The sequence below is a fragment of the Aulostomus chinensis genome, chromosome 12 (assembly GCF_037954235.1).
Source record: "Aulostomus chinensis isolate RoL2024-O1b breed Wild chromosome 12, RoL_Achi_v1.0, whole genome shotgun sequence".
Lineage (NCBI taxonomy): Eukaryota > Metazoa > Chordata > Actinopteri > Syngnathiformes > Aulostomidae > Aulostomus > Aulostomus chinensis.
Genome location: NC_141331.1, coordinates 3,993,182 through 4,016,962, shown reverse-complemented (window position 1 = coordinate 4,016,962; position 23,781 = coordinate 3,993,182). Strand labels below are relative to the sequence as shown.

Here is a 23,781-nt window from a genome sequence, read left to right as displayed (position 1 = left end):
TTCATATAGACCACCCATGAGCCGTGCCAAAGGCATGACCACGGTTCACCATGAATAATGCAGCAACACGTCTACAAAAATAAACATGAAAGTGTACATGGAGAGGTGGGGGGTGGGGGCGGGGGGGTAAATACAAGGGTGGTGGAGCAAAAACAGGAACCACCAGCAACAAGGACCCGTCAGGGGAGCTGAGCGGATTAATGTAGATTAATGAGAGATTAGGGCCTGAAGGTATTTTGCATGTCCACTCCTGGACCGCGCAGAATGATCAGAGAAATGATTTCCTTTCACAAACTACAATGCGACGGGTTTTCCTGAGCCATCAGCAGCTCCTCTCCTCTTTCTTCCTCCCTCTCATTCATTTGATGTGCTTCCTCCTAATCCTCCCTGGGCTGTCGACCTCACAGAGACAGAGGACACACTTAACCATTCAGCCATAGCTACTCATTCACATAGCAGAGAAAGCTTCCCTTGTTCACTCAACGCAGGGGAGTGTGTGTGTGTGTGTGTGTGTGTGTGTGTGTGTGTGTGTGTGTGTTCCAAAACAGAATCATTTGCAGCACGATCTATGATATCAGAGCTGCCAGCGACTGAGAGAAGGATACACACCAATACTGGCGAGCAGTATTATGAGTACAATACTCAAATATTTGAATAATCTGAATATTGGTTGGGATTTTCCTTTTTTCTCTCTCTCTCTCTCAGCGGTTCCTTAAAGAAGGACATAAACAATCATTATTCTTCAAATACTTGTTTGCTTATGGGGGGAAATAAAGCTGCCCAAAGATTCCTTGTATTTCTGAAACGTGCGAATTCTCAACTCAAACACACAAACACTGCCGTGCCGTTTCTACAAAATGTATCGACTGCAATTAAAGAAAGAAGTCTTTCACAAAACATAAGTCTGCAACACACTTGAAGATAATAACTGCGTGTTTTATTTATTTTCATATATATTTCTGTTATATAACTGCACAGATGACGGCTGTTGATTCCATTTGAGCGCAGCACAATTACCCGACATGTGACTTACCTGAAGCGTTTGAATAGGCTGATGTTTTTCACTCTTATTTCCCAGCTCTTCGCTGAACAAGGAGCATTCGCTCAAGGATAGAAGATCTGACATCTTTTAACTCTTCACAAGATCAAAATTACATTTGTTTTGGCAACATGAGTCAAATGAATCAGTCGGATGTGTTGCAGCATCCGTAGCCATCAACTGTGCAGGGATGAGCAGCCTCTCTGCCAGCACCAAGGTAGCATTTATTTTTAGATTGTTTACCCCAAATTCTGCATCGTGGCGCGTCTGATCTCAGTGAGACGGAGCCCCTCCTGCCTGGGACCTGGGAGGTTCATTCTTCCCAAACTGCTACATTTTGTTTGTTGTCATTGTCATGGTTGATGCACCGTATCTGCACTCAGGTTCGTCCCCTCGTGTGAAATCAAGCCAAAACACAGAGAACCTGCTGGGGTTTTTTTTTTTAGACGAAATAAATCTTTAACAACGCTGTCATTGGCGTCTGGTTGGAGACGCCGTCACGTCCTCGTCTCGAGCACGAGCACACAAATAATTATGGTTCGGTTTGTGCCTTGTTTGGAGCTTCGTCAGTTACAGAGGGAAAGAAACTAAATGATCTGCAATTCCTGAAAAGCTTTTCTTGGTGTTGGACCATCATGGATGCTCGTTCGGTTGCAAACAACCAGCGAGCAGCGAGGCCCGGCCATGCTAGCTGGGCCGGCAGGCACGGGTCCAACCTGCCAAATCATCATCCTCAGAAATCCCCACCAGCTCACAAGTCCCTGCAGCGCCTGTACGCCACAGAACCCGCGTTTCCTTTTCAGGAGAACCTCACTCAGCTAGCAGAACTCAGTCCCTAGCATAATTTGTAGTTCCCCCCAGCTAAAGTTGGCCAGGTCGCAGCATGTTTTGCGAGTGAAGGGGACACCTCCAAGTAGAGTGACATCACGACATACCTTCTACGGGAAGGCTGCTTTCACTGCTCGTGACGCTCATGAGGGGAGTTGCTGAGAAAGAGCATGCACATGATATAAGAATGTTTCTCCTATTATGGCCACAGGCTTCTGTAAATCCCAACATGCAATGAAGAAATGCATCATCCCTCCAAGTGCTTTCAGAGTCCACTCAGCCGTGTGTGAGATATCACTTGTGACACATGGATAAACAATGGAGAACACCCTGGGGCCAATCGGTGGAATTGTGAAAAATGCCAAGACTGAGTGATAGAAAATATCCGTCATCCCTGCAGGTTGAACTGAAACCCGATCAATTGGAGCAGGTTTGTCAAAAAAAATAAATAAAAGCAACCAAAGGAACACAAATCAGTTCAAGTCCTGACAGACGTTTCAGCCGTGGAAACAAACTGGTAACTAAACTTGGTGCTGGCAGAGGGAGCTGGATGGATGAGGGCGATAATATAGATCAGGCAAGGAGACGAAAGGCAACAGAGACCTCAAGTGACTGAGCCCTGGGAGGAGAAACACACTACTGCGGTGCCAAGTGACAAGACCCCGTGGTGACTTGTCATCCACGTCCAGAAACCATAACTGAGGCTCCTTCCACAGCTGCGTGGCAACGGCTCAATAGAAATTACACTCCTACAACGTGTAGCGCCTTGAGTATAAACACACATGATAATTAAATCAATTAATATCAGTTCGTGAGAGACGTGGAATATACCCTCAGCCAGAAACCGACCCCAGACAGAACATTTGTGCCCCAAAGCCACATCTGCTCTCGGCTCCGGGATGGAACACGGAGAACACGCTCGCTATCAGCCTCCATCAGGGAGGCTCGTCCGTTCGGCAGTTGAGACGGTAACTCAGACACAAAATTCACAAAAATGAAAGACGAAATGTATTAAAGTGTCTTTTATGTTCTGTGACTGCGTGTGCTGCTGCACGCCGACTGAGTAACCTGCCGCGTGGCTCCATACACGTTCAAATTAGAGTTTTTAATCAGCCCAACAGTAGGAGTCCTCCAACCAAACGCGGGCATCCAAGTGCACCATCCTGCTACTTTTTGTTCTTCTTCTTGTTAGTTTTTTTCTGAATCCATTTTCTATCTGTTCCTCCTGTTTTTCTCCCTAACTGAACGTCGCAAATTCACCTAACTGAGGTGGTCCTGGTCATAGCTCCGCCCCCCCTTCGCCTTATCCTCTGTGTTTAACTTGTAAATCCCATCACCTAAAGACACCAAACGTCGTGTTTTGAATGGCGTTCCAAAGGTGTTTGTGAATATACATGATGGATAGCGGGGGGAAAAAAACAATGCAACGTGAAACTGATTTTTATAGCTGTTGCCAGTATTTTTTCATCGATGGACGGATAAAGAGAAACTTCCAAAATCCCCACCTGAGAAAATGTTTGACCACAAGAAGTCAGAAAAACAAACAAACAAACAAACCCCAAGACGGATTTAGAACCTGGCTTCACCTGCTGTTCACGTTCCTCTTCTGGGAATGAATGCAAACGTATCCATCAGTAATAAGCTCTTTAACGCCGCATGGCCGAACCAATTTTCAGACGTGCGTGTTGGGGGTCGTCACTTCCTCTTCAGTGCTCGGTTTCGATGAAGCAGAATTCTTGTTGGCGTTTTGTTATTTCATTAAAATTCAACACAAAACATTTAGTTTTTCTTTTCATGAAAACCATTTAAGCAGAAACATCTAAGTAGATATCTGGGGGGAGAAAAGAAAAAGACAAGAGTTGACCTCTGACCTTTACGGCAGTGATAATAGCGTCGCACGCCCTGCTGCCTGAAGGACAGGACGCGTACGTCAGCACGGTGCACGGAGGCGCCGGACCACTCTGCTCCAATTCATTAGCCGGCATGAAACTAATCAATCATCAGGAAATGACCAGCTCGTTGATGACAGGGGACAAGTAACTGTCAGTAATCAATCACACATGATGGGCACATGGAAAGGGTCACGTATGAAAGGGGTCATGCGTAAGTACATAAATGGACATGGACACACACACACACACACACACACACACGCGCCCAGCTCATTGGCTGACTAACCATAATCCCATTTATCTCTGCCACAGAGCAATCAAACATTGGCCTCATAAATCATAAAAGCTGTCATCATCGTCCAAGCTTCTGTTAGCTGACTACAAACGAGTGGAGAGAAAATTAATATTGTAAGAGTCATTGAGCTGTGGACATGAGTCAGACCTCAGCCAGCGTCAAAAATAGCTGCTAAATATTTGATCTGCTGCAGCAGGTCCACCAATACAGCAGCTGCACTCCATCCACACGCGTGTCAGGAGAGAAGAAATCCTACTCCGACCATCACTCACCTTCCACGAAACCACATTCTGAAGCCATTTTTGCAGCTACTTAGAGAGCTGAACATCCCAGTGATGGAGTCACTGTGGAGGGACTGGTTGGGGGCATCCTCCCCCCTCCAATCCATCCCTGATCAGAGTGGCCAATGTGACCTTTTTCCTTGTAACTGTCTTCAGCTGGTAATGAAGGGACTGGCATGACCCCCCACAGGCCATCAGCGTGATGTCATCCCTCCGTTGAGCTTCATCACGAGTCACGTTTTTTTTTTCACATGTTGACTCTCCACAAGAAGACTGTTACGATCTCTGACTGCATGCATGAACTCACACGCGTCGCTATTCCTCCCCCTCCTCTTTTTTTCCCCTTCTCTCTTTCTTCAACCAGGAAGCTCCTCCTCTTGTATTTTACAAACAAACAAACAAAACGCACACGGGCGCAACGTTCACAAATCGACGACGATGTAACTCAAGAGGAAATCCACCATTTCCCGAAACATCCTTTACATGTAGCCTCACTTCCTCCGCTGGAAAACAAACATTTAAGACCGCACGCCAGCGGACGCTGCTTTGCGAAGCAGGACTTGGTGGTGCATTCAGTTGCAATTTGTAAACTCTGAAATCTACATTGCTTCAGGCGCGTACTTCACTTTCCATTCTCGTTTCTTCAAACCCAGAAGTCCACGCAAAAATGACCACGAAGGGTGTTTAAAACAAGAACATGTGGATGTTTTTCTTGTTGCTGAAATAAATATCCATCTGCCACTTGTTTCTTCTCTCACCAGTCCATTTTAATATTGATCAGAGCAAATCAAAATCATGGGTTTCAATAACAAAACCTGAAACGGCTGAAGCAGAAAACCTCAGAACATCCTTGTACACCGAGTCTCGGTTTCTTTCTCTACGGTATTTTGTTTGACCGCATCATCTTTAACATTGAAATGCTGACATTATGCCAATATCCCACTGAATGTGTTCATTTGGTCCTTATTTCCAATTTTACGAGATTAAACAATTTGCAAGGCTTTAAATTTTAAGGAGAATCTAGAACGCTACCTGAAAAGGTGGAGGCTGGAGCTACTGCTGACTGCAGCTGACTTCAGCCAGCCGTTCCTGTTAGCTAGGCTACAGCTGCTAACGATCCAAACAGAGGCAACAACACAAACGTCCCACAAATGCACCTGATAGTCAGCAAAATGAAACGGAAGCAGCTCACTCAGTCCAAGCCACACAACAACAATCAGTCGCAACACAACCTGAAAGGGTTCACACCATTTCACCCCGCGTCATATTCATGCGCCATCTTGTCCTTTGACTTCTCATTATTAAAGTTTGCATTTCCACACAGGCACATTTTATACTTTCTATTAAAAGCTTTGATTAGAGTGAGGAAAAATGATCCCAAAGGACAGTTTTGAAACCTGCTCAGCCTCGGAGAAGGGCTCCCTCCGGTCGGACAGACAGCCTGCACACAGCAGATCAGCACAGTCCAAATATCCCGTTAAAACAACGCACCCTTAGAAGCATCTACAGCCAACGTCTGGGTGTGTTCCCGCGCAGCAGCATCTGTCTCGCAGAGCTGCATGAAGTCACGATGTTGAACCCTCGCTGCAGTGACACACGGAGGAGATGAGGAGAGCAGGATGATTAAGGCCTGCCGGAGGTGCAGGTTAAGCAAGAACGCCATGCCCTTGTCATGTATATTAGCATTCATCCTCCATGTGAGAGGGTCTCTAACTCTCCGGTTGGCTCGAGCTGGACAGCGAGGACGGGGTCAACTGTGCAACCGACAGCTAAAACGGCGCTGACATCTAGGTACAAGTATTTGAATTACAGTCTGCCTTCCTCACACAAAGCCCTTCAAGATGATGAGCCTACTTCAGAGTGAATACACAATGAGTCAACACCAGAGCTGATGAATGCCAGGAAATTCTCTTGTAAAGTTGAAATTAATGGGTGGGGGAAGTGTGTTTGTACTTGCTAGGCAGCAGTAAACAAGTAATGGAAAAAAAAAGACAAAAAGGTTTGCGTCGCTCTTTGGTAAATAACTCACGGTGGTGGAGGATTGTTCAGCCTGAACCGGACAGAGGAGACGTGTTTACGGGCGTGGAATTTTCCCCAACTGACGACACAGGACAGCACTTACAGGAAGTTACGGCCTTGTTATGGTCGAGTGTCGAGCTCACGGAGCCGCAGCATGAATCTCTTAGCCTGGTAGACAAATGCCGGAGTCCAGCCTGGCGGCAGAACGTCCATAAATACACTTGGAAGAGCTTCTCCATCCCTCAGTTAGCAGGACCGCTCAGAAAGTCATGTGTTGATTTTGATTGCATTTGGCTGGGGAACCATCCTTCAGGTGTGGGAACTGTCGGAGGCCTGCACCTCCTGAGTGTTCTAAAGTTTGAGTTCATATCTGCAGAAGCGATGATAAAGGTTTCAATTTAAATTCACAAAATTGCACCATTTTAACATGATTTTTTTCAAAAAGCAATTTCATTCAAAAGGAAACTGATGTAGCCAAAATAATTTTTTTCATCACTTCCGAATAGGAGAGGTTACAGCGGGAATGTGACCCTCAGCGTGAAGAGTGGATGAGTTGGATATCAGCTTCAGATTAATTCTAAAATTCTGGAGGGATTACAGAGTCTCAGGCCAGCTAAGTCTGGAAAATCAAGCACGCGGGGAAAGTCAGTCACAGGAGGGGGAAAGAAGAAGAAAAAAAAAAAAACCCTCTACATTCTCTGTAGATCAAACTTTTAAATCTGAGAGCTCAGACGCAGCAAGGTGCAGACCAGAGGGAGTGTGAGGAATGTAAGGCTTCAGAAGCAGGTCACACTCCGCTTCTCAAACATACGCTGTTGACTCAGGCGGAAGGGTGTTTGGCCATATTACCTTTATCGGAGGACAGAGCGATGATCTCATTATCTCCTGTTTCACCTTCTTCTCTGTGCTAGTTGTTGATACAGTCGACTTTTCTGTGGGATTTCGCTCTGATGACAATATTCCCTCCAGTTTTCTCCTCGTCACTGATGTATTTATCCTAATTCTTTGCTATCTTGGGCTCAGGAGGCGAGTCATGGGAACGTGGGGGCTCAGCGCTCCCTCTCCACGCTCTGCCTTCAAGTGAGAGACAATATCCAAAGTGGATCTCTCCAATCAGTGAGTGGAAGTTAATCCAAACCAGCATTTGGAAACATCTCAAGTGCTCTTTCCTCATGCGGTCTCCTAAGTACAGCGGCCAGCTCGGATTTACTCGTAGCCTGAGATGTAATTTTTTTTTAACTCTGAGAGATGTTGCTGCTGCTGCTGCACCAACCACACTTGACATTCAATGATGCAAAGCAAGTTCTCCATTCCTGAAAAATCCTACTCTCTTGCGGTACAATGTAAAGGTAATAAAAGGTGCTAAATTACAAATAAGTGAGCGTAGATGGGTTAAGTATCGCCAATCCCTATTGGACGAGCCCCTGCCAATCCAGAGCTTCCAAAAGATGCTGGAGTTTGCAAGACTGCATTGATCAGTAGGCTTGACCAGCCTGAGCAGTCTCAGTATATTCCAGGGTGTTTGTGTAGTGAGTCTGGGAGGTAACAACTGAATCAGTTCCCTCGGCCAAAAACTTCTTCTCCTTTCAGCATTGTGCTCCCTAAATTACTACAACAACTTCTGCATAACACAAAATGCTATCAAGCGTGTTGTTATAAAAGTCTGTTGGGAAAACCCAGCATGTCTGATAAACTGGGATTTATACTGCAATTCATCTTCAGTCAGACTTTATTTTTACAAGTTCTGCCCGGTAACCTTGAACCCTTTATTTTGGGATTCGATTCAGTGAGAGAATCTCCAACCTTTAAAACCTTTTTCATCAAAGAAAGGCTGCAATAACAGTATAATTTATGCTGTCAATTAATTGACATTTCTTGGAAATTTAAAAACAAAAACAAAAATACTGCAATGCTTCTTGATGACGTACTTACATGTACACCAACACTGTGGTTCCAACAGAAATTCTGGAGGGCGAATCTTAAAAGATTGGTGAGGTTGTGCATCGCTAGGACTCTTGGACTCGGCCGAGACACGGACAGGAGCCAACAATCAACACTGACTTCTTTACTACATGAACTTCTGTCATTAACCCAGTTGCCCTCGGTACACTTGTCTCCTTCCATTTGTCTGGAGCTCTTCAAAATCCACCACCTCTGACCCCAGAAAAAGAAATGTTTTGCAGCTCCTTTTTAACTCACTCACACACACACACACACACACACACATCAAATAGAGGAGTCTAATTATCAGGAGACCCATTAGAACTGATGAACTGCCAACTGAACGGACTTTTCATCTTCTCCAGTCTTTCTAGAAGATAAAATATGAAGTTTTGACCTCAGTAATTCCATCACAACGCTAGAAAATGTGATACTTGAACCATCAAGCGGTGAGTCGGACCCGTCCCCGTCTCCCCCGCCGGTGGGTTTCGTTGGGAGCGTTGGGAAAGCCACTGGGAATGTGCAGTGAGCTACCAATACCAGTTTTGTTCGACATTGAACAAAGCTCGGCTACACTGAAGCGAAGCCCCAGAGAAACGCAGTGAGCCAAAGCTAAAACACCATGGCAACAGGAGTTTGTGGCATCACAGCGATTTTCCTTATAAAAAGCCAACTTCCCTCCAAGTCAATGCAATCTCAGCGATCAATGAAACTGTCAGATACTCTTAAGTTGAATATAACAACCACCTCAGTGGAGGCTGTTGGACTTGAGCGGATCCCCTCACAAGAGACAGGACGATTCTGTGTGTGTCTTATGGACATCGTGCATGTTCCTGCCATAGAAAGAGCCTTGACTCTCAATTCTAGTTTTCTCTCTCCTATTCTTGCGTTTGGGCTCGTCTATGTAGTTCAATTCAGCATTTAGTTGTGTTTTTTTTCCTTCTTCTTTTGACTGCCTCATTATTTCTGTAGTATGATTCACATCAAGTGTCTGCTGCAGCACTTTAACTTCCCTTTGGGATTAATTAGGTGCTCTATCTATGAGATTGGCAGTTCAAAAAGTGATATTTTTTGAAGAAAGTATTTCATGTCATGATAGCGATTAAAACAAAAATATATCCTCTGCATTTAAATCATCTTCTACGGAGGAGCGGCGGGCAGCAGCAGCAGCAGGAGAAGCATCCAGGGACCAGTTCTTTCTACCAGTGGGTATCAATTACCTGACACTGAGGTCTTTGATGGTGGGGGAAGCCACACTGACACTGAGATACTGTGAAGGGTTTCATGGAAAAGATACAGCTACATGCATCCATATCACCTGTACCAGTAAAAAGCTGTTAGTGTATCCATGTGGTACGGATGCATCTCAATACGACATGAATACGTTTTATTTTTGGCGTCAAGGAAGCAGCTACATGCCAAAGGTTCATGCAGCGTGAGAGTGAATTCAGTTTGGATTTTCAACAGATTGTGGAAGACGTCCGCATTCTGCCGAAATGACTGGCCAGTGTGAAAACAAGACATCCGACGTGTCCACTGACTTCAGTGCAGGAGTACCAACCGTTTCCGTCACGCTGCAACACCTTTACCATGCAGTGAAAACATTTCACATATATATGAGACCAAAATGACCCAGTGGCTGCAACAAAGGCAGCTGGTGTGGGAACATAACCAGCAACACTGCTTGTTCCTTCCAACAATTACATCTATCCATCTGCTTTTGGTAACCCATCCCTGTGGCACAACCACTTTACCCTTCCCCTCATACCCTCTGTGGAACATTACGTAACGCGCGGTTTTAACTCACAAAACTGCGAGACACTCTCTGGCATTAGGCATATGCATCAGCTGACCTGACAATATGACAGGAAGACTGCGGCTCGCAAGGTCATCCTAGAGGACGAGACGACAGATTGGGGAGCCGTACAAACAGAGCAGCGCAAGGTCATCATGAATAGAAGAGGACTGCAAAAGACAGGGGAACTAGTTGAAGAGGGGGTATGAATCAACAAAACTGTGCTGTCAGCATCCCCGAGGCCAGCAGGGAGCGTTAAGTGACTTGACGTGGGCCACTGAGTCTCCCCCTTTTCTCCTTCCTCCTCTCTCCCATTCCATTTCTCCCTTTGTCTTTCTCATCCATATGGCAGATTCCACCTCCTCCCCTCCCCCTGCCCTGCTGCATACTCCATTGAAATGGCCTCTCTCCCACACACAGACCCACGCTTGCTTGCACAAGCATCCCACATCTCCTGAGCCATGTCTTATTTACGGTTCGATTATAGTCAACCGCCCTCCAGGACGCCCGCCCTCCTTCACCTCCCCTCCGCCTTGTGCCCAGATGTGGTTTGAATAATTAGGGGGAAACCAGTTTTGTCCACCGGGGTCACAACAGAAACATATGTGGAGACCAGGAAAGCTGCGGCATCATCACGGTCGTGGTGTCTGGTAGTGGAGGAGGAGGGGGGAGGATGAAGCCAGATATGCTAATATGACCCCTGGCAAACACAGTTATTTATTTAAATTCCATTTTAATTTTAGAAGTTGATACACACAGAAAAGTGCATCGCTAACAGCACGCAGAGAGCAAATCCCTATGCAGCATATAAGTGAGGAGCAATAGGCTCTGCAGAGAGTGCACACACACCTCCACACAACAAGGTAATAAAGTGTGTGCCAATGATTGAACAGAACCCCTGGGAGGCATAACACAGCACTATCCCGGCAACAGAGGTGAGTGGTAGGACGGCTCTATCTGCCTTCCAAACACCGCCAGCGCTGCCTGCTGCTGCCTGCTGCTGCCTGCTGCTGCTCTGCTGCTGCTGCCGCATTTCACCGGTGCCTCCACCATAGAGCTGCCATGGGGAGGGAAGTTGCTGAGGAATTTAAGGAAATTTTCCATGGGAAGTTAAATTCTGGAGTTAAAATTTCGTAGACCTTTTTGTTTACAAGGGGCTGGAAAAAATCCCCCGGAATAAACAAGTAACATGCAGCAGTTCATGGTGAATATATGGAAATTAATAAGAATGAACCTGACTAATGGTAACAGGAATGAGCTGGTGGTATGGATTAGTGACTGTGCCCCACACAGACACACACACACACACACACACACACACACACACACACACACACACACACAGGTTGTTAGCTTCTGGTGATTGCTCGATCACTCGTGAGTCGTGTTCATTGGTGGATCTCACAAAGCCAAACATGTTAATCTCATAAACCTGTTCATTATGGAGCTCATTTTTTTTTTGAATAATCCAAATCCGAATGTAAAAATCGAATTAGCTGTAGGTCAAGGGAACCCAAAGCGATGCTAACTTACAGGCTTTTCAAACTAAAATATGTCATTTCATATCATCAAGACGTCATATTTCTGTGAGGTTTTCTGTTTGAATTTGATTTATTAAGTAAAATAAGCCGGCATAAAATCTCACCATGAACCAATCAGCACAGCGCAGGTCTCCCAGTGACGTTTTCAAACACTAGCGGTCTCATCATGCCTCCAGCCCAGACTCCCTTCAGAAAACCAGCGATTTTACTGAAGCTCTATCCGACAGGGTGTCCACTCAGACACGGTTCTGAGGCTCCCACCCAACTGTCGTGGGCGGACACCGGTGACCCGCCGCTGCTCGCCTCACAGAGGGTCCGGCGCCGCAGTGAGGTGATGCGCTCCTCGGCCCCAGCTGCTGAGCCCAGGCCAGAGAACAGTTTTTCTTCCTGTGGCGGGCTGGTCACTGCTGGTATGCGGCCATTTTTCACAGCAGGGACTGAGTCGTTTTGCAGGCTGCCATTTAATCGAGTGAATAAAATGATTATGACTGTAGCAGCCTGAGACCCCCACAGAAAAACAGACACCGAATTTCACATTAAATAGACACGCTGCCCACCTCTGTGACAAATCGGCCACATTTTCCGAACACCACCACGCTCGGGCCGTGTCGTGCTTCTTTTTATTTTTTTTACATTTGTCGTCGTTTCTTTCTTTCTTTTTCGGAAAAAAAAAACTGGTACCGAGAGGATTCACGTGTTACATAATGGAGCAGCTGTGGCACAGGAGGCAGAGGAGGTCGCCCACTCATCCCAGGGTTATCAGCTGGCTCCCCAGCTTCTCCTCCTGTCCACATGTCAAAGTGTCCTCGGTCAAAACACTGTACTCTGAATGACTCCCGGTGGCCCAGCCAGCACCTTGCTCACTGCCATGGCTCTGTGTGTGTGTGTGTGTGTGTGTGTGTGTGTGTGTGTGTGTGTGTGTGTGTGTGTGTGTGTGTGTGTGTGTGTGTGTGTGACATCGGATGAGAGCAGAATATAAATTCATTTTAAGAGACTCTGGAGAAAATGAATATGAGACCTCTGAGAATGTGAAATCCCAAATTCTTTCAAAATAACTGCAGAAGTTTAGAAGCAGTCTAGACCTTCCCTCACAGCTGAGCTGCTACAAGCCATTTTTCATGATCTATCAATTATTAATTATTCATCTGGTCCATAAATCTGGAGGAACAGGGGGAAAAAAGCCACCATCATAGAACATCAGCAAATATTAAAATCTAAGAAACTGGAAACATTTTAATTACTTTTTGCCAACTGATAAATCTTTGCAGTAGAAATTACGCCGATAAGAGGAGAAGAGATGGTGGGAATGAGCATGAAGAGGAGGCTGCAGACCAAACACTCCCGTCTGGGTATTTGTATGCATACTGAATAACTCATAAACTGTTAATACATCAAAAATACTTTAAATATTAAGTCAGAAAAGAGCCCATCTTGATTTAATGTGGGTTTTTTTGCTGGTTTTATTGTCACTTTTCTGTTTGAGAGTCCAGCAAGAAAAAAAAAGAAAAAAAAACGAGTTGATGTTGTGACATGAACATATACAGCGATCTCTCCGCTCAATGAATTTATGGACACAACATGTAACCTGTTCCCTCAAATTAGTTAACTTGATGATGTAACTGGTTCCCTTAATGTTGGTATACAAGAAAAGTTTTATTTTGTGGCCCAGAATTAATTCTATCTAGGGAACAAGTTACACAAATTAAACTGAATTAGACCGAAGGACGCAGTTGTATCTTGGGGCCATGGATTAATAAAACACCTTATGTGTTGTGGCCTCAAAATAACTTAAGTTACAGAGCCTTGTTGCCTCAAAAAAGCTAAATTGGAGGAACAATTTATATCTCTTGGCCACAAATTCGTTAAAATTGAAGGAACTCGTCACATCTCGTGGCCTCAAAATCACAACACTCAGAGGAAATGTTATATATCATGGGCGCTGAGTTTTTTTTCTCTTCACGTGTCCACTACGGCTCCTCCAGGGCCACAGAGGAGCCAAGAGTTCTATTTCTGAAAATCTACAACAGTTCTGTTGAAGAATACAACGACCTTCAGCCCAGTAGAGGTGAGCGGACCAGGTCCCGTGGCTGTGGATGGAAACTGTTCATCAAATCCAGTTGGAGAGCTTTGTGTTTGGCGTGGGGAGTCTGAACAAAGGTAACTCACAGCTCAGCACAAATGATAAGCCCAAAACAAAGCAGCACATATTAATTTACTTGGGATTAAGCCCTTCTTTACAAAGTCGGCATCCCATGAAACTTTTCCGAGCATGTACATTCTTTGCACCCCCCCCCCCCCCCTCATATTTACAAAACCCATTTGTGCAACAGAAGCTTGTTAAACAGCAGTAAACAGATCCTGTTGGTTTTTGACCCCTGGCTCTCTTTAGTAGTGGTTGTATTTATTTTTCTTGTATTGTGTGACTGCTTCTAAACTACTGCCTGATTTCTAAACTGCAGTACTGGGGAGAAAAAAAACACTGCGTTTGTCCACAGCAGCACTGAAACAGATCCAGCCGGCGTCGGCAGAGGAGAGCCGACGACCTCATCCTGGATGTGAGCGATGACAGGAGGTCGTCACCGTAGTTGCAGCGCTGCCCTGGTCTGAGATTTACGGCTCTATCATCCAGCACTGAAGCAACAGAATGAACTACACTCACTCCACAAACTTCTGTTTCAATGTGATGACTTGTAAAGGTCCGTGCTAACCTCCAAAGTCCTGCAACGTTCTGCAAAATGCCTCACAGGTGTTTCATGCTGTAGAAAAATGTGGTAACGGTAAGCTAGCGTTGTTGCCCACTGACCATATTTCAGGCACTCCACTGAAAATCCTCCGGCTCTGAGACGAGAGAAGCGAATGTTGACTAATTTCAGAGCTTTTAGAGCTGCATCAGTCTATTTGAGAACAGCTGCAGCCACCGTTAGCGGTCCCCGAGACTCTCTTGTTGTTGTTGTTAAACGTAGAGGAATTTCAGGTGATGAAGGAATTCGTCAGACACAAGAACCAGGCTGGAGACTCAGAGATGGCTTCCCCTGGACACTTTACTGGACGTCCACCACAGACGTACAGGTTCGCTGAGAGATGAGGCTGAGTCAGCTCCCCCAGAACATAAACAGTCATACTGGTAATGTCAGGCTCTACCCAGTAATTCCTCACTGGAACATCCTGCATGGATGTGACCTTCACATAGTCCAAACACAGCTACGCATGTAGACAACGCTGGCGCCGAGTGTCAGCTTTACTATCAGTAAGTGTTTTAAGAACAAACTTACGATTCTAAAGGAATTGTGAAAGGCACCACAGGTTCCCTCCCAGTCTCAGGTCAAGACCTGGGGGGGCAGACCAGCTCTTGACCATACAGGCGAATTATGAGGCACAAGAAAGTTTCTAATAGAGGACACCAGACACAATTCCTTATCCTTAACAAAGTAAATAACCCCCAAAACAAGAGGTGGATGCAACCCAACTACAGTACTCAATCACCCTGACGCGTACGCCTGTCACTGACGGACAGTTCAGAGATTCCAGGTCGTGTTCTTGATTTGGCCGCCACGCCGACCCAACGCTCCCTGCTTGTGTCATCACTTTTGTTCAGTCTGGATACGGTTAACAAAGAGCTGGATGTGGGTGATGAGTTCACGAAGGCACTCAGAGACGTTTCTGTGCTTCCCCCTGACGACTAAATCAGCCGACTGCCAAAATTGTCATTTACCATCAATGTACGCCACCGTCTACCTTGCTAATCCCAAACAAACCTGAGTGTAAGTGAAGTGCTGTCCCCAAAATTTCAGATGCCCGTGCTGTTGCGCTGCCATTTAAAGGCAGCGCGACGCGGGTCTGATGCAGGCGTGTTGGTCATTGTTTAGATTATGTCTGCCTGAAAGCTGAAAGCTCTCCCACGCCACTGTGTCTATGTAGGTCACCAGGTTTAGTTGCAGCGCCGCTCAGACGCTTCATCTAACTGACAGACAATCACCCTCGTAAATGCACTGTCTGCGACGGCTACTCTTGGTGGCACAAAACAATCGTGTTTATGTTTTACCGCTCGATTCACGTAAGATTGAGGTTTTGTTTTGTTTTTTTACAAAAAGCAACACAGCGAGAACAGCTGGAGAACCTTGAAGGTCGTCGTTGAGTCCGGGAGCCTGCAGCTTCAGGGTTGTCTTCTTGAGTTTCTTCAAATAGTTAATGACTGAACTCAATCTATCATTTATCTATTTCTTGTCTAGTATTCCAAAAGTCAAAAAAAAAAAAATCACTTCCAATGCTGTGATTCTGCCTTCAAAATAAAAGCAGCAATCCTTTAGTACTATTATCCTTCTGTCAGAACCAGCTTTGACAACCTTGTTCTGAAATTCTCTTTTTTGTGCAGTGCTGTAGATTTACTTCCTCACCTCTCTCCTGCCCGCCCCCACCACCACCACCCCTCCTCCTCCTCCTCTACCCCTCAACCTTAAAGTATCACCTCAGTTATAGAAGCAAAGAAGCGAACAGGATTGAAGAGCTCAAACCTGATTGGTTTTCAGGCAACTACACGTGCTAGGCAACATTACCCGTATCCCTGATTCAAAGACAGCAAGCCTCGACTGTACAGGTCTGGGAATGTTTGTGGCGTCGCTGATTGGCCCGTAGTCGTTTTAGCTCAGACCACAGCAGCGCTGCACACCACTCTCTGAAATGCTCCTGCCTCTCACACGCACTCGTCAGTTTTCCAAGCTGGGAACAAAACCCACAGCTGGAGATGGAGAGAGGCCGTCTGAGCGGCGCGGTGTTATCAACGCCGTCGTCCCACAGTGCAAATACAAACAGCACCAAATGGCCCACAGACAGAAAAACAGCCGGAAAGACGCAGCCATTCAACAGTGGAGAAACTCCCAACAACAAGGATGAAGACGACATTGTGGAGGAGATAAAGGACGTCCCCTCTTCCTCTGACTTTACAGTGAGCGTGACCAAGATTACATAACGGCTACTGGACTCAAAGCGTCCAGAACCACACAGTCAAAACACTCGCCGAGGCGAGGCCCCTCAGTCCACTTCAGCGTCTTATATCACATTTTTTGAATGTGCTGGAAGTTTGAATGCTTTTTTTCCCTCATCTTAATATCGTCGATGCCGTCCGTAAAATGATGCATTGTATTCTAATCGTGTCAGTGGATTGAAACCAAGCTCCCATGGCGTGTGAGCTCTCTTACACCAGCAATTCACACCACAGACTAAAGCAGTAACAAACGTCTAAGTGTTTTTAAAGCACAGGATATGTGATCATTCTCCGCTTTGGAAAACAGAGGTTGGAGCTGAGAATAATCCAGCCCTGTTGCAAACTTCTCTCCTCTTTTCAGCCAGCACGTCTGTAAACAAGCGCAACAATGCAGTTCAAGTAGAGTTTATGTTCACGTCTGATATATTTTAGCACTTTGAGAGACTGTTCTGTGTCTTTAAAATGATTTTTTTTCTCTGTAGTTTACAGACAGCCGCAAAAGGACTCGATTGAATTCAAGAACGACAGAAGTAGAGTTTGTTCAATAAACCAAATTTGGCAGTCCCATAGAAATGTAGAAATGAAGAAGTTAGCGGAGGGCTACGCAGAAGCAGCCGCTCCACCATCGCTCCACATCGCTGTCGCTGAAAAAAGGTGGACAAAATGTTTAGACTCTAAAATCAAGTAACCAAAAGTAATTCCTGAACTTTCACGTCTAACACACTCGTCAGGGAAGCGGTGAGAGGGTGAGACCCTCGTGAACGGACTGACCCTCCTCCCAAACGCATCCCTGACACCAGCCTGGGTGACCAGACTCTTCTTTAATCATGAACCAGTGTAAACTCGGACTCACGCGTGGAGAGTCCTCGGCGCAAAGTATAAAGAAGTAAACAATGAAAACTTCAGCTGCTCTCCCACTCTTGCAGCTTAAAAAGTTATTCAACACAAACGTCTGCTGAGATCAGCGTGTACAACGAAATCCCCATCACACCACAAGTGCGTGTGCCAGAGGTGCATGGCTGAAATCTGACTTGACCTGGAGGGACAAAGCTGCCTCTCCCCCACAAACACATTCATAACGCAGACTGAATCTTGAATTTCCGTCTGGATCAAAGTGGCCGACACACACTGACCGACACAGCTGCCGCCATCTCCCGTGCCATGAGTGTGATCCGTCAAAGTGGCTCGCGGGAAACCGGGACCTCAGATGCAAATATCAGTGCGTTTATTCTGCCCCCGTGGGCCAGAAGTTCCAGTAGGAGGTGCTAAAATACACAGGACTGTCGTGACGCAAGAGGGTGAGAAGGTTGAAGTCCCTTTTTCTTGTTTTTTTTTTTTTAAAGGAAAGCAGGACGATGCTCTTATTGACAGACTCGGGGTCCAGATATAAAAACACAAGTAGTATACAGACAGGCATAAAAGATGGCTTTGCTGCGGTTACACCGTAGGTTTAACTTCATCACTGCATTCGTAGCACTGGTGCTGGATATCATCGTCATCACTGAGATCGTTTCTTCTTCTACGTCCCGAGTATTTTACTTTGTTTACCATCTCTAGCTCTTGTTCAGACACATACAAGGAGGGACACTTGAGCTTTTGATCCTCCTTGGTTCTGGCTATCATCATGAAACTCATTTTTTGGATTAAGTTTGACGTCACACTGCATATCATACCGTGTACAAACTCCGGGCAGCTGCTGCAACCCAGCACTGTATGGTGACATAATTATCAAGTCATCAGCATACATTAAATGGTTAATGCGTTGGTTACCCACCAGACAGACCAAATTATGTAGGTTAAAAAGCACAGGTGACAATACTCCACCTTGTCTGACCCCACTGGTAACAGGGAATGGGGTTGATGTAGTTTTGCCCCATCTTTCTTGCACAGGTTGGTGTGAATACCAATAACGCAGAATTCTAATTAAGCATGGAGGCACCCCTCGCTCCTGAGGCTTTTTTAACAGTTTGCCATGATTAAGGCGGTCAAAGGCTTTTGACGCACCTAAAAAAAACCACACAAACATCGTTGCGTTGTGCCTCTTATAGTTAGAGACAATAGACGCATAAAAACAGAGGTCAGTGCCGTGCTTCTTAACAAGAAAACACTCAAAATCAACCAAAATGACAGAAACGGTTTCAGGCCAACTTCCTGAACCAACGGTATGAATGGAACATCCCATAAGCATCTCATCATCTCAACTGACAAATCTTCTTCTTGAGAATAGCCCGCTTATTGCTTTCCATGTCAACACAGCAACAGGCTGGTTGGGTTAAATGATCAAAACTAGAACCTGTTCTCTTTTTTTTTTCCTTTTTTTATTCAAAATGGATCCATACTGCAGTTTTACAGAGCACAATCTAATCTTTTGTTGGCATCATCTTCTTCTGCAGTGCAGCTGACCTACAATTTGGGGCGCGCAAAGAGGGAGAAGAAGCGTTCCCCTGTGACAGACGGCTACACGTGCTTTAAAGATAACCAGCATTTGAAACATCTGTGTTAATTTGCTCTCTGTTTTAATAAATCATCATAAGATAAATATCACGCCAGGCCAGGAAAGATTTATCTGCTTGGATTATGAAATCTTTACCGGTAGAGTAAGCCGATCATCCCCGGGGGAAGACGAATACCACCGTAACCTCCTCTTGATTTGTTGTTCAGAAAGCCTGGTCCAGCCGAACACGTGTGTAAACAGAACACAACATTCAGCTGAATCCAAAGACCAACTCCTTTTGACATGTGTTGGCGAAACATAGTTTGCTCACGCACCTTCTCTGCATCACCATCGAGGTTCCTGTACGAGTCAAATGGCCCCGGGGAAGAACAAATCCTGACCTGTTTTATAGAAACAAAGGGATCAAATTAAAATGTTCCCAGTGAGTGTGCATAAAACACAAATATGCCCCCATGGGCCAGCAGCACCTGCTACGCTAACAGCCCTCCATGTGAATCATGTTTAGCTCCGCCATGTTTAACTCCAGCCTGTCTACCTGCGAGAGAAACGGCGTCCTCATTTAATCATCAGCCTGGCGGGAACATGTGAAGTTCTCGTGTGGCAGGTTCTCAACCCCCATCTCTCAGTCCCTCCTAAACAGCATTTGCTTCATCCTGAGGTTTTCGGACACCCCCCCTAATCGTACTTACTATGTAAGGATTAAATGGCTGGAAACGAAAAAAAGACAAGAGAGGAAACAGGAAGTGTTGGCGCCGAAATCACAGGTGCGGTGTTCATATGTGAGAACTGTCCTGTGAGGAAAACGCGCGCGAAACTTTACTTTGCCAGGGATTTGTTTTAATAATCAAAGGCAACCCACGGCGACGCCGACTCCTGGGTTGGCCCAAAAAGAAAAAGAAAGTGATCCCTGTGGGGACAGTGGGATTATTTTAGACAGGATTACGATACTGTTAAAATCCCACAATGTGGCAAAAATAACAATAACAGTATGAGATATCACAAAAAAACAACCTAAATAATGATTTTCAACATCTCTGTCGTGAGGAGAAGAGGAGCCAGAGGCTGTCCAGCTGTTCTTCACATGGGGCATTTTTCCAGGAGGTACTGTGGTTAACTGAGGAAGTCTACCTCAGATAGCTAAGACTTGACTCTTCGACCTCGTCACTCCAGCACAGACAAAACAAGCTTCCATCCAAACCTGAGCATCATTAACCCTTAGAAACCAGAGCGCCGCTGAAGCAAGACACCCAGGATAGCAGCACTCTATTTTTCATAATGTCGCCCCTCCTCTTCTTTCTATATTTAGCCATATCACCAGGGACTCTATGAAGTACAGAGGATGAGAAGAAGAGGGTTGATAAATATGAAAAAGACAAGCAAGGGGCGGGGATGTACTTCATTCATTCATTTATTCCGCTACAGACAGTCAGAAGTTTGACGAATGATTCATTGTTCATGGGCCGAGGATTTACTGTCTGACAGTTCATTGTGTAAAAGCAGGGTAGAGCTTAGAAAACCAGAAAAGTGTTTTTACAGCTAGTGGTCTGCATTATTGATGGGTTTAACTTAATCCACAGTGAAAACATGTTCAGCCACATCATGACAAAAAAAAAAAAAACGCCTGTTATCACACAGTCAACGGCTACCACGCGTTTTTTGTGTGTGTGTGTGTGTGTGTGTGTGTGTGTTTTGTTGGATGTATGTTCTCAAAGCCTGTGTGAGACTGGGAGGGAACAGGGTGGGTAATGTAGCCCACTATATCCATATCAGAGGACAAAGCAGCTTTTCTCCAGTCTGCTGGAGAGATACTTGAAGCTCATGTACAAATCCTATATTAGGGGGTGGGCTGTACTGCAAATATATACGTTGTAATTGGGTTTTTTTTTTTAAATGATTTTATTCGTGTTCTTCGAGGTTTCCGCTTGAGAATATCCGGGTCAACCAGCAACAAACAGAGAGTCAGCAAAACGCGTTGTGCACCAGCAAAAATAAAGATGAAAAACTCTGAGAGGAGACTTCTCTCTTGTCCTACCCAGGGGGAAGCTGTGGAGCCCAAACAGACTGAGGGTCACCGACGGCAGCTCCTCCCAATGGTTTCCTACACAAGTCAAGCACCAATTTCAACCTTTAACACTCAAACTGACTAAAAATGGCCAATGTGAGCACTTAAGAAGGAAAAAAATACCTTCGGGACAAAGGTGAAGTATTTTTGGCACCACCTATGGGTGCTGACAGCAATGGGAATAAGAGAAAACATCATCTGGCTAGCTGGGATTACACAGGAGTCGGGGGGGCGATCGGTGTACGCCAACATGCTGTGGTGTGATGATGCTGAGCTAGTTTCTAAACTCTGATCTGATAATGAGATGCAGACCCTTCTAGCTGCTGTGGGGGCTCACGGCAGCTGGGGTTGCTGCAGGTTATGCACACCCCCTCCCGCCCCACGCACACTAATTTAAAGGCTATCGGTGAGATAGACGCCATCAGTAAGCCGAAGTCGACCCACCGCCGTGCACTCTTCATTGCTGCTGGGGAATTTAGCCAGTCAGATCTCGACTGCTCCACCACGCTTCAATTAGCAAGTGAATTTTGCAACAAGGGGCAATAATATAATAAAGAACTCCTACAGAGCCATTTCTTGCCCCCGCATCGGGAAACTCTCAGCACCTTACTGTTACGCTAATAATGTTAAGTTTTTCCAAACATTAAGAAGGAGCTGTCATTGCAATTTGCTTCCATAAATTGCTTTGGAATACATTTAAATTTAATGCATTTTGTGTATTTAATAAGAAATGCAGTGTGGTTTACACCCGCCTCATGTAACCTAGCATATAATACCACGATCGCCAGTAGTGATAACAAGCTGGTGCCCAGCTACTGCAGCACGGCTGATCATTTATAGATGGAGGACTGATTGCAGTCCTGCTACTCCTGACAGCTCAGGAGCCAGAAGCATAAAGCTGCTAGAAATATGCATACAATGTCTGTTAGATTTATAAAGGCATGTGCACGCGTGTGAAAATGCTGCCACAAACAGAAGCGTGGATTAGGTGTGACTTCATCTGCTGGTTAATGGCAAACACAACAAGCTAGGTAGCACCGTACGAAGACGACGGTCTGGAGAACGCCACGTGACCGGGTGCTGTTACGGTCACACAGTGGTTTGAGACAGTTTGAGAACAACGGAACATTAGCTGAAGCAGCTAGGTGGTGACATGAGTCCACAAGATCCATTAAATCGGTGCTTATTCAAGAAAAAGGCTTCCATCTCCCATGTTGCACGTAACATTTTTTTTCCCCCCATCAAACACACACTGACAGAAACCTGAGCACTCAACAAACAGGCCAAAAAAAACCAAAAATAGGACAGCGAAGGAGAAGGCAAAATTTCAGGGAGTGTGAAACTGAAGCGAGGAGCGTAAATACATCGCGTGGGAGCCAATCGCCAACAGATCGGTCGGTATTAAGAGTGAAAGGTACACGAGAGGTAAGGATGGTTGGAACGGTGCCTGTTCCCGACTCTCGAGGGTCTTGAATGTGAGCAAGCTTTTACAGCGCCGACTGGTGTCACGTTCATGCTCTGATGCTAACGTTGTCTGGCGTCCATTAGCCTTTTACCACCGAGGACCTCAAAATTCCTCCAAACAAAAAGGTGGGGATCAGCCTGACTGGCACTTGGCGGGCTGCCCCCCTCCCCCAGCCGGAGGAAAATCATTGACAACGTTTCATTAGCGGTTGTTTCCCCCGTAGTCGTGAGGGTGATTTATTATGCATCGACAAGCGTGTCCGAATCTTCAAAGTACACTGCGTGAATAAGGGCCACAAACCTGCAGCTTGCTACTCACTCTAATTTGGTGACAGGGGTGATGGGGCGGCATTGATGCGGCCACCCTCAGGGAACTGAAGAAAGTCTCAGTCACGCAAGCCGGGGTCATGTTGCCCAGTTTGTGTGAACGCATCACCATTGTCCAAAACTAATACCTCCTGTCTTGTGCCTGAATACGTTCATCAGCATCCCAAACAATTTGCTACAGAGGGAGACCTCGTTTTAGGCGTCTGATTCTGTACCTGAAGGTCTGTGCCTGCTGGTCCTTGCCTAATAGTTTGATGTAGCCCTCTCAGCATTTTGAGTGGAGTTACTGCATTGAAGAAAGAGGTCCAATTCCCATGTGATCCACAAACGCTGAGAGTGCATGGGACCGTGAGGTGGAGTGTGTCAATGCATTAGCTCAAGGAAAGGGTTTCTGTTGTTGTTGTTGTTTTTGTGTAGTGCACTTACCCCGCCGTGCCTTCAAGATCAGAAAAACACGAGGAAAAGAAAATTTTGCTGCCCTCCTACTTCGCCCTGGCTGATGTCACGGGCTGCTGTAAAAGCTCTCTGCGCATTCTGGTTAATTTACCACTCTATTCTTAACGCAGACCTTTGCCAGTTAACGGGAACGGTGGTGGTTGAACACTTAGATATTCAAGTCCAACATATTCTGAACATATTTTAGGGGAGGTATGAAAACCCTGGGTATGTAACAGGCGTTACCATGTCTTAACATAACAACTGAGTATGCAGCCAATGCCAGAACCACAGAGTCCAGCTTAAGTTTTAGTTTTGTTTTTGATTATTGTTGTTGTGCATTGAAAACAACAACAAAAAAACCTTCATTTAAAAAAAAAAAAATCGTATCTTTCAGATAAATGTCATCATAGTTGATAGAATACA

General features: G+C 45.6%; 1 protein-coding gene across 4 annotated transcripts in view; it reads right to left on the bottom strand.

Moving 5' to 3' along the window:
• The window catches only part of adarb1b (adenosine deaminase RNA specific B1b), a 122,086-nt gene that overhangs the window by 89,381 nt on the left and 8,924 nt on the right, over nucleotides 1–23,781 (bottom strand). The window contains exons 2-3 of one of the 4 annotated variants that reach the window (XM_086219710.1): nucleotides 19,382–19,447; nucleotides 19,203–19,278 (exon numbers count right to left, since the gene is read on the bottom strand). The exons of 2 other annotated variants lie outside the window; for them this stretch is intronic. The gene's annotated coding sequence lies outside the window, so the exon portion shown is untranslated. The remainder of the gene's footprint in view (nucleotides 1–19,202; nucleotides 19,279–19,381; nucleotides 19,448–23,781) is intronic. One more of the 4 variants, XM_086219713.1, reaches the window with a different exon arrangement.